Source organism: Chironomus tepperi, unplaced genomic scaffold (assembly GCF_022539635.2).
Source record: "Chironomus tepperi strain 1889 unplaced genomic scaffold, CSIRO-AGI_Ctep_v1 contig_37, whole genome shotgun sequence".
Classification (NCBI taxonomy): Eukaryota; Metazoa; Arthropoda; class Insecta; order Diptera; family Chironomidae; genus Chironomus; species Chironomus tepperi.
In genome coordinates, this window is record NW_027226159.1 from 1,219,315 (window position 1) to 1,240,129 (window position 20,815).

The 20,815-nt window shown below is 34.8% G+C and overlaps 1 protein-coding gene across 1 annotated transcript in view; it reads right to left on the bottom strand.

The window, feature by feature from the left end:
* LOC139098841 (neuroglobin-like) overlaps nucleotides 1-20,815 on the bottom strand; it is a 127,443-nt gene that overhangs the window by 68,931 nt on the left and 37,697 nt on the right. The window lies entirely within an intron of this gene.

A 20,815-nucleotide genomic window follows, 5' to 3' on the forward strand; every position in this document is an offset into this window, starting at 1 on the left:
AGCACAACGAGGAAATGTGATTTATGAAATTTCAGCGTGCTCACCTGAGCACATCGTTGAGCATGCTCAAGAGCACACTCTGAGCACAACGAGGAAATGTGATTTATGAAATTTCAGCGTGCTCACCTGAGCACATCGTTGAGCATGCTCAAGAGCACACTCTGAGCACAACGAGGAAATGTGATTTATGAAATTTCAGCGTGCTCACCTGAGCACATCGTTGAGCATGCTCAAGAGCACACTATGAGCACAACGGGAAAATGTGATTTATGAAATTTCAGCGTGCTCACCTGAGCACATCGTTGAGCATGCTCAAGAGCACACTCTGAGCACAACGTGGAAATGTGGAAAATCTTGGAAAAATCTATGAAAACTATCCACTTGAAAATACAGTGAAACACCGAAAAAAATAACCAAAAAACTCTTAAAATTAATCAGTAAAAAACATAACATTTATATATGGTTTTTGCCATATATGATTTATTAGGTAAAATACAGCGGTGGCGTAATGGTTAAGGCGATGGTCTCATATAGCAACGAAGCGGTCTCAGGTTCGAATCCAGGTAAAAGCGAAATTTTCTAACTTTGGTTTTTTCAGATTATTAATTAAACAGGATTTATTACAATAACATTTTCTAATAGTACTAATATTATAGGATTAAAAAAGTGCATTCTCTCTCTCTCCCTCCCCCTAAGTGAAATTAATTAATTTTTTTTAAAAACGGCAATTTATGCATGCTTAGTGAGCACGCTCTTGAGTATGCTCATTGAGCATGCTCCTAATTATGCTCGTTGAGCATGCTCTTGAGTATGCTCTGAGCATGCTCAACTTTATGTCACATGACACTTTTCAAAAAATGTCTCATGTCACACCACATTCTAGAGCATGCTCACGATGTGCTCTGAGCACGTTAAAAGAGCATGCTCTCTGGCTCAGAAGCGTAAAAGTGACATCAGGTTTTGTATGAAAGAATGCTCACACGAGCGTGCTCAGCGAAAATTTGAGCATGCTCTTAGCGTGCTCTTTGTACACTCGGGTTTGAAAGTCCAGACTCCAATTTTTTTGAAAGTCCGGACTCCACTTTGAAGTCATGCCAACTCTGGTTAAAAATCGACTCAGATTTTGAATGCAAAAGTCGAAATGAGTCACTTGACTCACTTAAAAAACTCGGGTCTGCTAGCTCGAACTCTGCTTTTATAAGTTTTGGTTACTGTAATCTTTCTAAATTACTGACCAGGAATAACCAAGGCTATATTTGGATATCACTTTGAGTTCGGAAACTTACTTAGGTTCTAAGGTTCTAGAAAAGAAAGTTCACTTCTCCATATAATAAGCCAGAGTGGGAATCGAACTCATGACTCTCTTAATTACATGTCAAGTACTTCTACTACTGATCTACCGAGGAAGTTGTTGGATTGTTGAAGAATGTGGCACAATGCTCACTAAAGCTCCTGCTCTATACAAAGCTTATTGCCCAGATTTTATATTTATTTTGAACCAAAACACGAAATTCAACACATTCTGACTTCTTACTATTCATTTTTATAGTTTTCCGTACATTAATTTAACGACCTTCAAATCCATTTCAACATCTGTCCATTATCAAAATGACACAGAATCAAATATAATAACTGCCTCATTAAAATGAGACTCATGACTTCATGTCATCAGCACATCATAAAATTAAACATATTTTTTAATAAGAATTTAATATGTTAAGACAACATTTAATGTCGGAGATGAAAAGGCGTCTCATGTGCTGTATTCATTGAAACAATATTGTCTGAATATTAAAATCCTACGAAACCATAATCATAACAATTAATGCTCATCCTCATAATAATAATAATTTCCATTAAAATTTAAATGCCAGACTCGGCAGATTTGATTTATGAATCCGGGTATGGATATTTATAGTCTGCATAAAATCATAAATTTTTACAGCGTTTAAAAGCTTTAATAATTTAAGTTATGCTCCACAGCTGTTTCGGTGGCCATGAACAAATTTATTTCCGAGGAATTTTTATCGGATTCCTTAAAAAGCACCAAAAAGAAAGTTTAAATAAAAATATCGAAAATTTCGCCTAAAAATTCCGTCACATTTCACTAGCAATTCTTTACCCAACTTTACCATGGTGAAGGAATATTATTTTGAAAGCTTTTCTATGTCTTCTACATATTTCAATGAAAATGAGAATTTCTCATTAAAAAATGAAGTAAGGAATGAATGGAAGTTAATGACAGACAAGCATTTTGAGAGGAAATTTTGGTTTTTTTGTAGGGTTCGCTAAAGACTTTTTAAATTTTTGCGCTTTAAATTTACGGTTTGAACTCTTTATAACCTCATAGTGCACCAAACTGTTCCCAAGTGGACAACTTGCATTATACCTAGTATCTACACCTACCGTCAACGAATCACAAATTGTAAAGAACTCTCTATATAAAAGGTCGACTGTTGGTCTAGTTATTAATTAGTAACATAGTATTAGTATCATAAGGGTAATTTTATGTCATTTCAAGACTTAGTGTCCATAAAGCGGCAGTATCGAAATGTTAGCAGTTATTATGAGTAGCTTGCTAAGTGTAGGGTGATCATTCTTACATATAAGTCAATGATTTTCAAGCAGTGCTCCAAAATATACCTAAGAAAAAACTGTAAGACAATTGACAACTTGACATAATGTCTGAAGCTTTCCTTAACTATGTCAAGTTATCCACTCGGGACACTAGTCTTGAAGGGAACATGCTGCGATTTACTGACTTCTATATAGTAATTAGATTGATATTTCATTGCAAGTTCAACGAAATTAAGTACTTAACTAGTTATAGGCATGTCATATGTCACTATCAAAAACAGGAAAGTCATATCAGCTGTTTCCACTTGGAATTCATTGGTATAATCTTCTACCACGAAAAGCATGGCATGCGCCAAACTGTGGTTTACTGTGTCACGATCCAACATTTAAGAATCACAGCTTTAGACAACATTCTAATTAACTTTCAGACCCAAAAATAACGAAAAATTTGCAAGCAAAGCCTAAAATTACTACATAAATCTCCAATAAAATAGACAATCTGAACAAATAAATCTCAATCTTTCATCAGAAATTCAGCACAAAAAAACTTTTTTATTATTCAAATGATGAAAAATTAAAATGAGAAAATGAGAAAATTTGTAAAAGGAGCGAGAGGAAATCGTGAATAATTTTCTTATTCATTGCATGTTGATTGAAGTTTATAGCTACAGTTTCGATTTTAATTAATCCAAGTTGAAACTTCATATTGATTGAAATTTAACCCATTTTTTCACCTGAAGCAGTGGTGGGGAACCTGTTTGGGGCGGGACATTTTGGTGGTAAGGCTCGATCAAAACCGTACATGATATACGGTTCTATGCAGTTCCAAATATGCTTGGAGGTGCATTAGTGTGCCGTGACACAAAGGTTGTCCACCACTGACCTGAATCATATCATTTGCTATACAATCTTTATAAAATAATATTTGTTGCATCATTTATTTGAACTTTACAGTATTGATTTGCTTGATGCAACATTCCATAGAGCTTATATAGTCTATACTCATCCCCCAGACCTTCTAGAATGAGAATTAAATCACGAAATAAAATAAATTCTCAAATGAAAAACATAGCCAAAAGCATATAAACAGAGCTTACATAAATAAATAAATAAATAACAGAATCCAGACGACATGAAGGAATTGAATTCAATATCTGTTGCCATATTATTGCATTGGTATGTACAGTTTATGTTTATTTATCTACTGTTATGTATTGGAATTCATTTACTAGAGTGCTCCTTTAGGAATGTGTTTATTTGAGCGAGTAATTGACAATTATGCTGAAGGGAATGGATTATCAAGCTCATGAATTTCAATAACTTTGAAGAATTTCAATGAGTTTATCTGATATCCTTTATAGAATAGCACAATCAGAGCTGCACTATGAGGCTAACCGGGTTGAAATAATGGGTCGAAATCAGCAGTTACTGAACTTTCAGCGCAACTTTAGTGCTTACCGAGCGCAGTGTACACGGGGCAAGTCGATTAACCAGTGGTGACCTTGGTATTTGACTTAAGTCCGGCATTAAGTCGGAGTCACGGCAAGTCAGACTAACTCTGGTATTGGGTTTTATTCCAATAGCAAGTCAAAGCCACTGTTGCATTCGGTATTAATCTGGCATCAAGTCAGAGTCAACAAGTGCACTCCAGTTAAGTCTAACACCAAGTCAGGTCATCTCTGACATTCGGTTCAAATCCGGCAGCAAGTCAGAGCCAACTCTTGGATTAGGTTTAAATTCGACATCAAGTCAGTGCCAAATCTAGCACACGGTTTAAACCCTACATCAAATTAAAGTCATACCAAGTCAGAGTCACGTCAATTTAGTATCAAATCATGTCTGAGTTCGGTCGTCTTAAAGCCTAATTTTTGATCGATTAACCGATTCATGCTACTCCGGATTCTAGGCTGTACACAAGCTAATAACAATCGATCACAATACATATAATTAATTGAACAAAATTTCATAAAATCATAATTTAATTAATCCAACAAAAGCCAATAAATTAGGGTTTTGTCAATTTTGAATAATTTCCTCATGCAAAACTCATCGTTATCGAGTACGCAATCATAAACACCAAAACTATCACTCAAATTAATTAATGATAATTATACACAAAGCTCAAAATTATTATCGAAAATATTTAATGATGAAAATATTTTAATTTGAAATTTAAATTAAAATTAAATTTGCATTTGAATTAAAACTAATGAATTTGAATTTTTGGTAATTATGCATGATTATACTTGGTGTCCATCAAAGAACGGTGACCTATTTAAAACATCCATATGGGTTTTTTTGCTAATTTTGAAAACAACAACTTTTAAAAATTGTGAAGGTTCCTTATGAGCATTTAAAGGCAATTTTTGAAGTTCTGGAAGTCAAAATTACATAACAGCACCAAAAAATTTGAAACTTTGCTGTTTTTTTGTATAAGTAAATTTAAGCCTTTTTAGAAATAGTTCCGCTACAGAGTCCATTTTTCGTTTAAGTGCCGAAAAAGCCTTTTGCAAACTCGAAAAATTTTCACCTAATCTGAAATCTACAAATCTTCACCAAATTCTTTAAATTTTGCCTGTTTTTTGTGCAAGAGTTACCTAACAAAATAAGCAAAAATAATTTTTGGATGTCTTATGTGGTAAGATAGATTTGCAACCTAAACTCAAAAAATTCAAAGTTTTTTACAATTTTTGGAAATTACGCAAACTTTACCAAAATTATTGAAAATTCTCCTAATATTGTGCATATATTCCATAAAAAGTTTAGTAAAATATAATTTTTTGATTATATATAGAAATATAGCCCTCTCCAAGATAGTGAAAAAGTTAGATTTTTTTAGACTTTTAGCTCGTCAGGAAGTAACTAACTTTGTCATTTATTTGCAATCTTACTAAACTACTTTTTGAGTGACTGGCCTGAGGCAAGGTGATGAGCTCTCTCGAAGCTATTCAAATTGCCTAGAAGGAGTGTTTAGAGAGCAAAGCTGGATTAAGTGGCAAATCTTGACATCAAAGCTACTCGGTTTTGCAGACGAATTGATATCCCTAGGAAGGAACATCAGGTCGATTACGGACGCATACTCAAGATGGAAAGAGAAGCCAAGATCACTGCAGGTGAATCACAAAGTTACTCATGGTTTCTGCATCAAAGGACAAAGAGTCAGTCGGCACGCACCTTTATTGGTAATTTTTGAGGTGGTCAATGAATTAACCTCGGCTCTATCATAAGCAACAATCACGATTTCCTAGGTGAGACGGAGGAACTGGCAGCGCAACTGCATACTTCTCGTTAAGAAGCCTACTAACATCGAAGAGTATCTCCAGAACTAAATTGAATTTATAAAATCCGCCCTGTAATGCTTCATGGAACAACCAAGCTGACAAAAAGCCAATAGGCGTTTTTGAGAGAAAGGTGCTTAGATCAATTTGGACCAAAAAGAGTTTCCTTTTCGGAGCAGGAGCAATGAAGAATTGTATCGGCTTTTCCATGAAGCTGATAGTGAGACGCATTAAAGTGAATCTTAGGTGGGCTGGACACGTTATCAGAACTGTTGCATGCTCATTGGTAAAGGTATTTAAATCCAATTTTTAGATGGCAAGAATCGATGGCAGGCCAAAGAACTCCTGGAAGGAAGCTGTCGATAAGATAGTGCCACACTTGGAATGGAAATAGCCAGCGATAGAGCCAGCTTCAGGAACCGATAGGCCAATCACACTTGATCTGTAAGCGAAGTAGTAATTAATTATATTTTACTAAATTTTTATGAACATTAATAATGCACAAATTCAGGAGAATTTTCAATAATTTTGGTAAAGTCTTGCGTAATTTCCATGCAAAATTGTAATTAACTTGGAATTTTTTGAGTTTAGGTTGGGGAAAACGGCTATATCTTCATAAGCTACATTTATTTTATGCTTAAGTTAGGTAACTCTTGCACAAAAAACAGGCAAAATTTAAAGAATTTTGGTGAAGGTTTTAGATTTCAGATTAAAAAGTGTGAAAATTTTTGAGTTTTTCACTACTTTTTAAGACTTAAATCGAAAAATGGATTAGCTCTGTTGCGGAACTATTTTGAAAGAAATGGCTTATTTTACTGGGTATGGGTTGCACAACCAAACGCAAAGTTTCAAATTTTTTGATGCTGTTATGTTGAGTTTCATTTTGACTTCCAGAACGTCAAAAATTGCACTTTAAATCTCATATCTCGGTGCAGGAACCGATTTCACAAAATTTTCTAAGGAAGTTGTTTTCTTGTCTTTCACAAATTAGCACAAAAAACCCATATATAGTGTTTCCTAAAAGGTCACCGTTCTACTTGATGGACACTTATACTTGTTAAGTTAATGGAAATAATCCTATGCTTTTATTGGAGGAATATTTCATGATTTTAACAGCTTTAAGAGGCCATGCTAGAGGCTATTAAAGCTCAAATTTAGATTCTATTAATAATAAAATTATTGATTTTGTGTGTTTATAGACATTATGAATGCTTTGGATCCTGACTTTTGCAGACTATAGATTTTGAAGTCAAGACAGTTGCATGACTCTGGGTACGTTCTGGATTGACATAAATGAAGAAGACTCTGCTTCACATAGCATTTAATGCTCCATTTCAAAGCTCTCTTTTCAAGCAAGAAGTCGACAAATTTAGTCACAACTCGACTTTGAGCATGCCTTTATTAACAACAAATGGAAACAGCTTACCAATGACATGCATATGTGTCACTTATATTCTATAATACTAATTCTCAATTTGTGCATCCCTCACACAAACCGATGACGGGACTAAACAGTGAAAAATACTCAAATCTGAATAGACTTTCTCATTGAATCGGGGAATCGAGAACCCGGTTCTACTCGGCCTCTAATCACTTCTGCTCCTTTCAAAGCTTAGTAAAATTCAGCAATTTTTCTATGTTTAATATTCAAACTGCCATCTTAAATCATCAACTAAGCTTAAACTCTCACGATTCTCTAGGTAGACATCCTCTCGACTATTAATAATAAATTTAATCTTCATCAAAATAAAGAGCCATCGAGGCGAATCTACAAGGCATGTCTTACATTTTTCACGAACCGATGACGCAGCAAAAATATATTTAATTAATGGCAAATCCTTTTTTTTCGGTAATGGTCAATAATTGATTGTAATCGATATCAATTAATCTCTTCTAAATCCTCATTTTACTGTCCGAAAAAAAAATATCTTTAATCTACCTTTGTTCTTCCGTGCTTAGTCAATTAACTGGAAGAAAATGGGGGATAGTAATGTTCATAAATTTCTGGGAAGGAAGGAAGGTTTGCAAAATTATTTAAGGGTTTAATTTGAATTGTTAAATGAGCTTAGATAAGGGGACAATTTAAGAATTAAGAATTTCGTTAGGGGTTGTTCAGTTGTTATGTAGCAAGAAAAATGGACTTTTTGGACCCTCTAAGACTTGCGTTACGTACAAAAGCATAAAATGTGAATGGTCAAAAATCCGATTTGACTCTAGTCTTAAGGACGAATCTTATCGAATTTGGACTAGGACCAGAGTCATGGTGACTTAAAGCCTAATTTTCAGTATATTTTGACACTGTGTGCTTTCCGGGGTAGGATGAAGGCATGATAAACCCAAATTTACATAAAACATGCATTTGACTTGCTTCCTTAATCCAATTTCGTTTTAATCTCATTCATTGAGCAGTTGAAGCCACTTAGCTTCTAAAACAGGACAAATTTAGAAATGGTAGGATTTGACCCGACTACTTTCGAATTAGTACACCAAATCCAAGTCAAGGACCTTGCAGATTACTCCACAAAGGCACTTAATTGCATCTAATATTCTATAACAATTTAAATTGACCTTTAAAAGCATGCAAAACTGAATTAAATTGACATTCGTTGTAAATGCTTCCTCCTTCTTGTTCCTTATGATTTACTATGTCCCATTTCAATTTGATTCCTATTCTACTAAGGCATAAAAAATATCTTCATACATCATATCCAGAGACAAATGAATTGGAAAGTTAAATAGATAAAAAAAAAGTTATTTTCCTTTTTGTTATTATCTATTTCCTTAAAAAGGTCAAAAGTTTCTTGGGGATTTTGTTGATTTCCACGGAAATATAAAATGTAATCTACTACTATGAAATCTATTGCGTACGAAATATTTACTGTCTGTACAATTTTCTCCACAATTTCGCTTGTGGACAATCGGCGTGTTTTTGACATCATGTCATATTATTGGATTCATTTCTAAGACTTGTGCTGTACAAAAGATAAAATTTGTGTTCTTTTGTTGTCATCAAAATGTTTACTCGACTGTGCCTATATGTGTGTGTGGTTAACGATGGCAATTTGACTGAATATGTATACAGTTGTTTGTAACATTTATCATTTATTTACATTAAACGACAATATTATCGGACTAGATGAAAGAGGGAAGTAATGCTGGGAATCGTACAGTAAGTGAATAAACTAAATGGAATCAAGTTTGTTATTTGTACACATTTATGTTATTTTTTGGTTGAATATTTAATTTTGAGTTATAACAAGAACTTGACAGGAAATAATGCTGAGTTATGCTGCTGCTTAGTTAGAGGAATTTAAGGGGGAAATCCATTTCTATTGATTATCAGTCACATTGGCCTGATTGTATTATATTCAAATGTTACCAAAACTCACGACAACTGGTCCGAATAGTAGAAATCAATAGGTTAGTCGATCAAAAATCCAGGTTCAGAAACCGATTTCTCAAACCCTACTCTACCCTACTCTACCCTACTCTACCCTACTCTACCCTACTCTACCCTACTCTACCCTACTTTACCCTACTCTACCCTACTCTACCCTACTCTACCCTACTCTACACTACCTTACCCAACTCTACCCTACTTAACCTTCTCTAATCTACCCGGGTAACAAGAGCTATTCTTGGGTAACCTCTCTTTCCTACAAAATTCTAGATACACTAAGGCTTGGGCAGGGTAAAGATGGGATGTTAGCAAAGAATAGTCCTTCCTATCCAGGTGGGGCAGGAGTAGAGGAATTTACCATAAGATAGTCCTTTCTATTCGGAATGTGTACATATCCTAGGGTAAAGGTATGAATAGAATAAAAGGTTATCCTAGGATAGTCCTTACTACCCGGAAAAGCAGGGTACTACATGGCATCCTCGGATAAGTTAGAAAACGAAAACTCGCATAGGCCGACGAGACGCTGACTTGATGTCAGATTCGGTTTAAATAGCTTTTAATCCTTTAAATTGCGCATTAATTTACACAACATTAACATTTTCCAACTCATTTTTCAATTTTTATGAAACAATCTTTTTCTTATCGCTTCCATTTCTTTCCGCTTCCTTTAATCTACAACAAAAAAGGAAAATGGAACGATGTGTGAATGTCTGAAGCCGAGCTTCGTCATTTATCATGAAAATGCCCAACGGGATGCGAACAAACAAACTGTTTCAATTTTTCCATTGGAATTGGGACACTCTCGTCTATTCATAATTTTTATTTAAACGTTCAGGCTTTCCCTTTGCGTCTTATGTACTTTTCTTCTCTGCTGGCTTTAAATAAACCCGTTTTCTTATGGATGTGTACGTATATAGAGTATAAAGGAAAACATTCGTTTATTTACACTCCTAAAATGAATGAAAAGGCAACAATATCGTACATCACGGATGGGTGGATGATGATGATGAAGAATGTTACTTGAAGATGGAAGTTATGGAGACTTTTCTGGAAGGTGAAGCACAGGGACGCATTTACTGTTGGAAAAATCAGGCACGATGCTGTGTAGCAGTGTTATACGAATTGTGTGACGCGACATACTAGTTAGTTGCCAAAATCTCTTAAAAATGACATGAACCTCATGGTGTGTGCGGTTTTGGCCACGATGTATGCTTTTTTGGTCATGACGAACCAAGGTGCACCGTGGCTAGCAACAAAGTCAGATGGAAAGCCTTTTGTAGCAATCGAGGCTTCAAGTCGGAGCATGGCTCCAGTAAGTAAGTAAGTATGTAGGCATGCTCCATAGCGTTTGCATGCAAAATTGACACTGGACTGCCATTCAGTATACGCATACTTGCAAACAAGTTCCGAACCCTAGATAAAGCTCTACCTGATTACAGCCTACCTCTAAATCCAGTTCAACAGCCAACAACTTCAACCCCAGTCAGTCAAATTTCATACCAACTTCCCACAAACATTCATAATTCTTCAAAACAAGCTTAAAAAAATCAATAAGAAACACGACAAAGGAACGAGCATGAATGTAAGTCAGAGCGTTAAAATAAAGATAAGATGAGATCCTCTAGGGGATAGCTCATTCATCCTTTTCTTACTTTTACTCATACACAAATCTCTTCATATTCACAGCATTTTAACATTATGAGATGCCGTACCACTTTTCATCATACCTCGTGACATAAAATCAATTGCATGCCTTATCATCTTTTTTGTGTGTGATGATAGTTGGTTGAGTGGGGGTTTTTGTATGGAACACGAAGTTACGTGAATTTAAATAGCTTTTAGAACTTTAAGTATTCTGTGGGGGAGCTTATGATAGATGTGATGGAACTAGTGATGGAGGATTTATGATTAATTAAGTTGAGTTCAAGGGTTATTGACTTTGTGGGCGTAAAAGGATGAGACGGAATACATTAATCAATTTTTAGATACCGAAAATTAATGCACTTATTGGAAGTGTTTTTTGGATTGTGCTGTGTTTAGGTTTGCTGCTTGAATTATCTTAAAAATTAAAAAAAAAAAATGAAGTTTAGAACAAACGAATTCATTCCAATTATCGGATCTAGAGTGGGGTTCGAACCCATTTAATATGATTTCAAGACGCGTGCTTCTACCACTGAGCTATCGATGGTTATTTCAATACTTGGTAGAGTTTCATATATAAATTATTGCATATATAAATTTTCTGTATCTTCTTTACTACTGCACTTCCAAGGATAACGCCATTGAATTGCCATCATAGGAGTCCCATTCGAAAAACAAGACTTAAATTTGGAATACAAGTGACTGTCATATGTGACATTTAAGAGACTGTCATATGACGTCCAAGTGACTGTCATATGTGACATCCAAGTGACTGTCATATGTGATATCCAAGTGACTGTCATATGTGACATCCAAGTGACTGTCATATGTGACATACAAGTGACTGTCATATGACAACCAAGTGACTGTCATATGACATCAAAGTGAGAGTCATATGACATCCAAGTAACTGTCTGTGGCATCCAAGTGGCATGTCTCTAATTTACACTACATTCTATGACATAAATTGGATTTAGTTGTGAATAAAATTATGCGAAACTTTTGAGATTGCAAAATCTAAATTGCAAAATAAGAAGTCAACAAAGAAGACTTTTCACGCTCATTAAAGCTAATGAATTCAAGAATTCATCCATCCAACTATATCAAGCATTCAACCAAGAAACTAATCCAATTTTCAAACTTTTCGTATCTTCATTTATTGACCTTTGGCAAACTCATATCCATAAAATTGCAAAAAAGACACAATTTGTTCCAAAAAGATACATAAAGACGCAATTTATATCCGAGAGACAAAAAAACCTCAATCAAAGTCATGTGACATTAATCTTTACTTTCTATTGGATGGATTCATTTCGAAATTCTCGGAAATGAATCTTGTGCTGATAAATAAGCATCAAATATGTCACAAGGATTTATTTCCATAGAATTCTTGGAATCCCTTTCTAAACAAGATTATGGAAGTTATTTGTGTTCGAAATGTTTTCCTAGAATTTTTCCTATCTTTTGCAGGATTTACGCTAGAATAAAAAACAAAAAGTTTCTGCGTATAAGGAACATTAGAGACGCTCTAGTGATTTACATAAAAGCTTTAAATTTATGGATCAAACCTTTAAATTTTACTCCATTTTAATGAAATTTTATGGAAATAAGTTTAACTCAATTTGATGCTTTAAGATCGAATTAAGCCAAAAATCACGTATGTGGAAAATCTCATAAATTTATCAATAAGGTAAAGCACATCACGTTTAAATTTATCGAATTCTTAGTAGCTGTATTATTCAATTATTTTTATGCTTGCTATTCTATTTTATTGTACTTTACTTCCTCTCGATAGATTTTGTCAGATTTGGCTGTCGGATTAAAGGTTTTTTTTGTGGAGAATGCCTTTATCAAGTGTCGAATTATTGGAATTGACCTTTTCGTATGCATCAGATTAAGAGACCTTTCGAAAGTCATCGGTTGGGATAATGAGGTCAGTTGGAGTCTATCGCAAAGTCATCAGAAGACCTTTCGAAAGTCATCGGTTTAAAAGTTCAAGTTACACTGTCTAAGTTAAGCTGCATCAACGGAGCAGAATAATGCACTGTCTAAAATTAGCCTAGTATAATAGTATAAATTGGCATTCTGCTAAGCACTTCAAATGAGTACTCTACAACTAAACGACCACTACAAGCTTTATGATGTGGAAGGCCAGCAGATGAATATTACAACAGAGTCAGAAGGAAAGCCTTTTATAATAACCTAGGATCCAAGTCGGAGCATGATTCCAGTAAGTAAGTAAGCAGTAAGTAAACGACCACTAAGGCACGGGTTCGATTCCTGTTCGGAGCAAGTTGTTGGAAAATTGTCATTTTACCTGATATTCAGTCAAAACTTGTGTGAACTGGGTAACTTAGCTAAATTGTCGCCTAAATTTACAGTCAAGTTGAACATTTACCTTATTACGAATAGCACAAATCGGTTAATTGATCAAAAATCCTGTGTCTGTCCGGCATGACATTACGGCAATTTTGAATTTTACAGCTAATACAGCAGTGAAGCATTTTCCAAGTCCAATACGTGGTGCTGTTCGGGAATGCTTCATTTGATAGCAATTTTTGACTCATCCTACATTGCACCTTTCGGGATAGATACACCGTTCCAGGTAATCTCCAATATAATCGACAAAAAACCCACTTTCGGACATGAAAAAGTTAATCTCTTCTCAAAATCCCCAAAGCAATAACAATTTTCATCAGAAAGCTCTTAAGTTCCAACAAAACTACTTCAGAATTCACTCAAAAAAACTGACAAGATTTCTCTAAGGAATTGCCTTATTCTCAGTAACAGCAGTAAAACAACAAGAACTGAAACAAGATATCTTTCAAATACACTCGGTTATACAGAATAAGTACAACGTAACAAACAATAAGCTATGGGCGGTAAAAAAAGAGTATTTTTATGGCACATCGTACATGCTAAAAAAAAAGCAGTAACTTCATTCGTGAGAATGCATAAAAAAATTTTTATAGCAAAATCATAATCAAATATGTCGTGCATAACAAAAGACTGAATGTCTCAATATAATCATATTGTATTATGTGTAGGAAGTAAGAACTGCATGACTTGTATCGTTCCTTGGAAGAAGAATCTGTTCTTTATTCATGCGGATATTATAAATGTTAGTGGTTTTAAGGCGTTAAAAGTAAGTCTTTTTGCGTCATTTTAGAGCAGAGTTGTCTAAACTGTCTGTTGCGGCACTCTAATGTACCACCAAGGCCGTGTGCTGTTTCAGTCGAGGCTTACCAGCAAGTGTGCCATGGTGCATAAAGTTGCGCAACCTTTTTAATATCACGATCCATCTTAGCCGTTTAAACCAGTGATGATCAACCTGTCTGCAAAAATTTAGAAATACCATGAACCGCATGCGATGTTCGATTTTGGTCGTGGCTTACAACCTGGATGTGTCATACTACAAAGGTTGTCCATCACTGCTTTTAACTTTTTCTAAACAAATCTGAGAACTTTAAAAATATCGCAGAACACCTGAGTATTTCCTCATCACACCAGCATGCCCCGGAACACAGGTTACCCATCCCTGCCATAAAGGGATGACGTAGTCCAAAACTGCTAGAACGACTTATTAATAAATCCAAAGATTTCTCAACGGAAAGATTTTTCACACAATTTCTATTTTAGTGTCAACCGAAATAAATTTTCCAGCCCACAACAATACTGTAATTCCCATAAAGCCCAAAAAATTCTCAAAACAGATAAAATAAAAATCTTCTTCCGCGTTTCTTCAAGGAAAATTATTTCGATACAAAAAAAAAAGCACAATAGAATCAGTTGTTTGTTTTTCTATTAAAGTCTTAGACATGAATCCCCGAGTATTTCACGCTTCCTTGATAGAGATAGAAAGAAATTGGAAGAAATGTATTTGGGGTGGTTTGTAAATGATGGCTATAGACTGTATTTTTTTAAATTTTCAGACCCAGGGTGATATCTAGCTGACAAGACTGTCGATATCTAGTAATAGAGATGACTAACGGTTATCGATGCTGAGACCAATACCTTCGAGTTTTGGTCTTGAGAATTTCTCAAATCCGAGACATTGGGAAAACCTACAGACGACTAGTCGCATTAGAAAGTCATTAGTCTAGACTCTAGACACGTCATATAGTTGTCGACTCGGCATAGTTCCAGGTCTGGATAATTAAGAGTGTAGGGCATCTGATAAGGTATCATTGGTCTTAATGGCAGAGAATTGATCTTACGTTTCAATAGTTCTTGGTTCAATCCTAGAGAACGATTTATTAGAAAGGAAAGCCCTACACCTAGGCTGGGATAGGGGTGTTACCCTAGGATTTCCATACCTACTTGGGTATGCTTTACGTCCCTAGGATAGGATAGAGCAATCAATTTACCCTAGGATAGCCCTATTTACCTGAACCGAGTAAGTTAGATAATCCGGGTAGCTTAGGAATCTGGGCCGGACACTGGGCTAAGGACCAACTCGTGTCCTTACGATGTGCAGAGTTAGGAAGTGGACACAACTAAACTAGAATCTGAGTTTCACCAAGATGATCTATTAAGATATGTACGTCGTTTATGAAACAACCCCTAAACGTAGATATAAAGACATAGCGCCTATAACAAAACATACATATAGCTTCGTATACATTTAAAAGTAGGTCAAGTGAATTGCTGTTATCTATGTGAAACATGTTTTATAACAAATAATCAAACGACATAGTCAGCATGTTGTTGGTTTGTGTTATTCACTCTCCTTGACAATCTTAATTTACCGTGCCAAATTGCGGAAATACAAATAATAAAAAAATCAACATGATCCTGAATTGCTTGAATTCAAAGCGGGTGGATAGACTTTTTTGCGAGATGGAGAAATTTTTCCTTTTTTCTGGATGAATGGATGTAAAGGATGTTGTTCCTACTTGCTACATTACATTCATTCTAATTTAATAAGAAGGGATAAAAAATATATTTTGTGCTCAAAAGATACAATTTCTAGTACGCGGAACTGCTACATATGTTCATGGCTGGATTTTTTTGCCACAAAAATTTGAATAAATTGTTTAAATTTTCCATCTACGCAATCAGCAGGCACAAATATTTTTGTTCTCAACTCCAATCATGGAAAACATTTCTTTAATGTTCAATGTCAATAGTAGCCATAAAAATGTAACCTTTCTATTCATTTGGGTAGATATCGACTTCAAAGTGAATTTTGTGTTCGATTTCCACAAGAGAGAAAATTTGAATTTGTTTGTGAAGCTTTTATTTCCCTTCATTTACAATTTTAAAGCTCCGAGTGGCATTATGTCGTGAATTTCATCTTGTCACTGACAGAAGAGTAGTCACGTTGTCGTTGGGTACCTATACATAGAATTTCCTGTAGTCTCGGTTTGACGAATTTTCGAGACTTGAGATCGAGGTCGGACCTGCAACTGAGGTTGTGACTGAAACCGAGGTAGGGTCTGAGACGAAATCAAGACTGAAACCGAGGTCGGACATGAGACTGAAGTAAGGGCTGAGGTTGGGACTGAGTCCGAGATTAATAAAAAGAAACTCATCAAAGTCTCGGTCTTGACAAAACTAATGACCAAGACTGCAAAGTCCTTGATTCGATCTATATTCCTGGAAACCTTAAACTCTACATCGACTTAATGTTTTTCGATCAAAAAAGCTACGAAGCAGTGCAATTTAGCGACTATGTTGTGCCACTCGGTTAAGCTTTACGAAGCATAAGAAATTCAGTTCAAATTTTACAAATTAATTTATTATTCACAATTCATTTCGTGGTATTTATCGATGATTGGTACCAAAATGATTTTTATTACTTCTTTTTCAATCAAAATTTGATTAATCTTGACACAAAAAGTAAGAACGATGCTTCTTCTTATGACCTTATACACTGTCATTGTTATGCTACCTGGGAGTCACGCGTGAGCATTTTTTTAACACTTTTGTGGAGTTAAGAATGAGAAGAAAAATTTTCGTGATGATATTTAAATTGGAGTGCAGAAGATAAACTAATGTAGATTTATATTGACATGTGGATTTGATTTAAGATTGTTTTTTTGAGAATTTTTTTAGACAAATTCTGAATGATATGGGTTAAACCAAGAGTTGGAAGGACTTTGGAGTCCGGACTCCAAAAGTCTCAAAAGTCCGGACTTTGGGAGTCCTATCAAATTTGACTTTTAAAGTCCGGACTCCAACTTTTTTTGGAGTCTTGCCAACTCTGGTTTAAACTTTTAAAAATAGCTGAAGCTGCTTGATAATGTAAAAGAGTACTTAGAGTTAATACTTAAAGATTGTAAGATTTGTAAAGCATATTCAGCAGAAGCTTTTGGAGGATGTGGTTACGGTAAAATTGCCCAACCTTTTTACAATACGGGTGAATGGCCTTTAGGGTTTTTCATCAAAAATGGTTTTTATGGCTACGTATAATGATTTGTATCGTTCCCTTAACGAATTATTTACTGTAAGTTCAATAAACTAGTCATTGATTCAAGATTTGACAGAAAAATTTGTGTCTTTACTTGAACACGAAGCTTTGGTGACCATTAATACAATAATTAACAGTCTAGTATTAAAGCTACTCAGTTGTTTTTGATTAATGGAATCTGATATTTTTAGAATCTTTCAATCATTCAAAGCATTCGTAAAACATGATTATTTGTGTACATTTGTTTAGTTTGTTGAACATGCTTTTGATATCGTATCTGCAGTGTTCTATAGTCTGACAAGAGGGCGTATTCATGGAAAGAAGGAGAACGCCAGCTTAAAATTGTAATTCTACGACTTCATAAAATCAACTTTCAACAAAATTATTTGTACAAGAAGTAAACGTTCGCTTCCATAATATAAAAATACATAGCAATCACACCTTACCAATTAACATTAGCTAAGTACACTCAATAAATCAAATAATCAATTTCCATATTCCCCGAATTTCTTAAATATATAAAGTAAAGTAAACCTCCCGAAACAAGTCAATAAAAGGTTGCAAATGCCAAACTCTTAACGTTTATTACATCCTTACATTGAATGTATTTGTTTACCTCCTCATTTTCCGTTCATGTTTTTTATACATTTTGGGAAAATATTAAGTAAAAATGTCTGTTTACATTCTCTTCGTTATGCCTTGCCGTACTCAAAATATATACATGGGAACTTTATGTTATATATTTTTCTTTGGTGTGCCTTTGAAGGCAAAATATTGAAAATTTGTAAGCATCACCTCCAACCCTTTTTCAGCTGTATATTCTGAGTTATGTGAAGAATGTCTTCTTCCTACATGCTTGCCGTTTTCCCACGTTGCGCACTTAAAAGCAGTAAATTTTATTATAGAAAAATTGACATGATTCTTCTTCTTAATGGCAATTGCTGATTCTCGTGTTGTGCATATAATATCACAGTATCAACAATAATGGATGCTATATTGTAGCATTGCCAACAATAAAAGACAGAAATTAACGTAAATAGAAACCATATCCACAATATGGATAAATGTCTCTGTGTGTTGATGAAAAGAATAGGAAAAAAGTAGTAAGGCATTAAGAAGAGATAGATGTGTATTTACATTCATGATTTATCGTTGATACCTTACTTTTATTTAGGGGATTATAGTTTTCGTGGGAAATCATTTGATGCATGATTTTTACGATTTTTTGCTAGATTTACATTAAATGAAAGTGAGTCGAGGTGGCTCGAAGTTGGAATCATTTCGTACTTCGGGATCTAATTAATTTGATACCAACCAAGCGGTCATGGGTTCGAGACTCGACAAGAGAAACTTTTCACCTTTCCTTTTTTAAATCATATTCAGTGCAATCGAGGTGCACAGCCCCACTTTGTAGACTACAGACAGTAATGTCATCAAAGGACGGATTCTGATCCCACTATAAACTGTAGATCTACTGAGTCCAGCACTCTAACTAGTTAAACAATCTTTAACCGCGAAATTCTGTCAGTGAAACGCTTTACTTACTTACTTTCTAGGCTGGGGAGCACGAGGGCCCATTGTCGCGTAAGGGAATGTCTAAAGACTACTCTACCCTCCATTCCTAAGCTACTAATTCCGAAAACTTCATATCCAATTCTTCCAATCAAAAAGACGCAATAATATCATCCCCATCATGAATTCAAATCAGTTGAAAGCATGAAATGTGAAACTCGTCAAGACTCATAAGTGGTTTGATAAAAATTATTGTTTTTTCTAGATCACATACGTCTTTTGCAAACTGAGACTTTACATATATCATCTCCATTTTGCGTCAATATTATAAAAGTTTCATAAAAGTTGAAGTTTTCCAAGAATTTTTAAGGATTGTCTTTTTTGTCTTTGTTTACTTCACATGATAGCTTTTATGGAAAGGTTTGGGAATTACGAAATGTTAAGAAGGAGAGATTAGAGGGGGTATGGGGATATGGTGAGTTGGGGTGGATTTTCAATCTTGTTCCTGAGTACCAATTTTCGTTCTATATTTTGCTAACAACCGTTTTAATTGTGGCAAGGGAACTGTTCTTGGCAGCCATAAGCTATCGATTGAACCAGATTTAGGCGCCATGCTGGTCACCATCTGAACTATGTCATTGACAATGGAAGCTAGTTCATAGAAACTAGAGCAAGATTAGGTAAGCATTTGAGGAATGCCATTTATTACAATCGATCCGTTAGACCATCGAAGTATTTAAGTGAAGGCAATAAGTCTAAAATGCTCCATTTTCAGCATCACGTAACTTCTTAACTCCCACCTAACCTCATCACATTCAACAATAACATTCTACAAATAATTCCATTAAAGTTTTCTATTTTTCTCTCGCTAGACACCAACCTAGCAACCCCTAATTGTTTACAACATAGCTTATCCTTTCGAATGCTATTGAAGAACGGATTTTAATTTCTTACGTATATACCATCAACACGCTTTTACACTTTCGTAATATAAATGAAATGACAGAAACAATTTATTCTGTACACAAACTGGGAATAAATGTTAGTTAATGAATAAAGGCATTGTGTAAATTGTAATTTATATCCATCTTATAAAGTAACAATTAATTTTATTTTTAGATTCGGAAAATTGTGTCAATTTTTGGTAGGAAAAATTGCTCACGTCAATTCATTTGAAACGAAAATTGAGTGTCTTTTATGTAACAAATCAGTCTGTATGGGAGGTGATAAATGAACTTTTAGTGAATGATCTAAAAAAAGGTTAGAATTATGTTAAAGATTTTAAAGGTTAGGGATCGTTTGCTGATAACGTAACACAGGAAATCAACTGATTGACTCCCTTCTCCACTCCTCTCTAAAGTGTTACCGAATCTCACCACCCCCACAAAATTTCACCACCCCTTATATGAGGCCTTACCAAATTTCACCAATCTCACCACTTCTTAAATGAAGCGTTACCAAATCTCACCACCCCCTCCAATGAGTTTCATAAACTCACCACCCCTTATATGAGCCGTCATAGAAGCTCACCATCCCCTCTTCCCTCTCACTTTCCTTAAGTTCCGTTACCTAATAAGTACACAGCCCCCCTAAAACATATTAAGGATTGACAAAAGAAGAAAGACGCAGGTGTTGATTATTGTTGTAGATGAATGAAAGAGCTTAAAAAATTGATGATGCAAGATAGACTTTTCTAAGAATAAATGTTGATTTTTGTAACTTTTAAAAGGTTAAAATTGGAAATGTTATCAATTTTTGGCACTTATAGACCTTTGATCTGCTTTCTTTTGGTACACAAAGATGATAATTGACAGAAGAGTCTCAAATGTTTGAATGTTATTGAACCGAAATTGGGTGATGTATGTTTATTTCTATTCAAGGGTAGAATGAACTCTTATGTCAGACTCTTTTCGTAAATCATCGTCATGATTCTGGTTCTTGTATTAAATTGATTCAATTTTTCATTTCGTTTTATTTATGTATAAAATTTTTTAA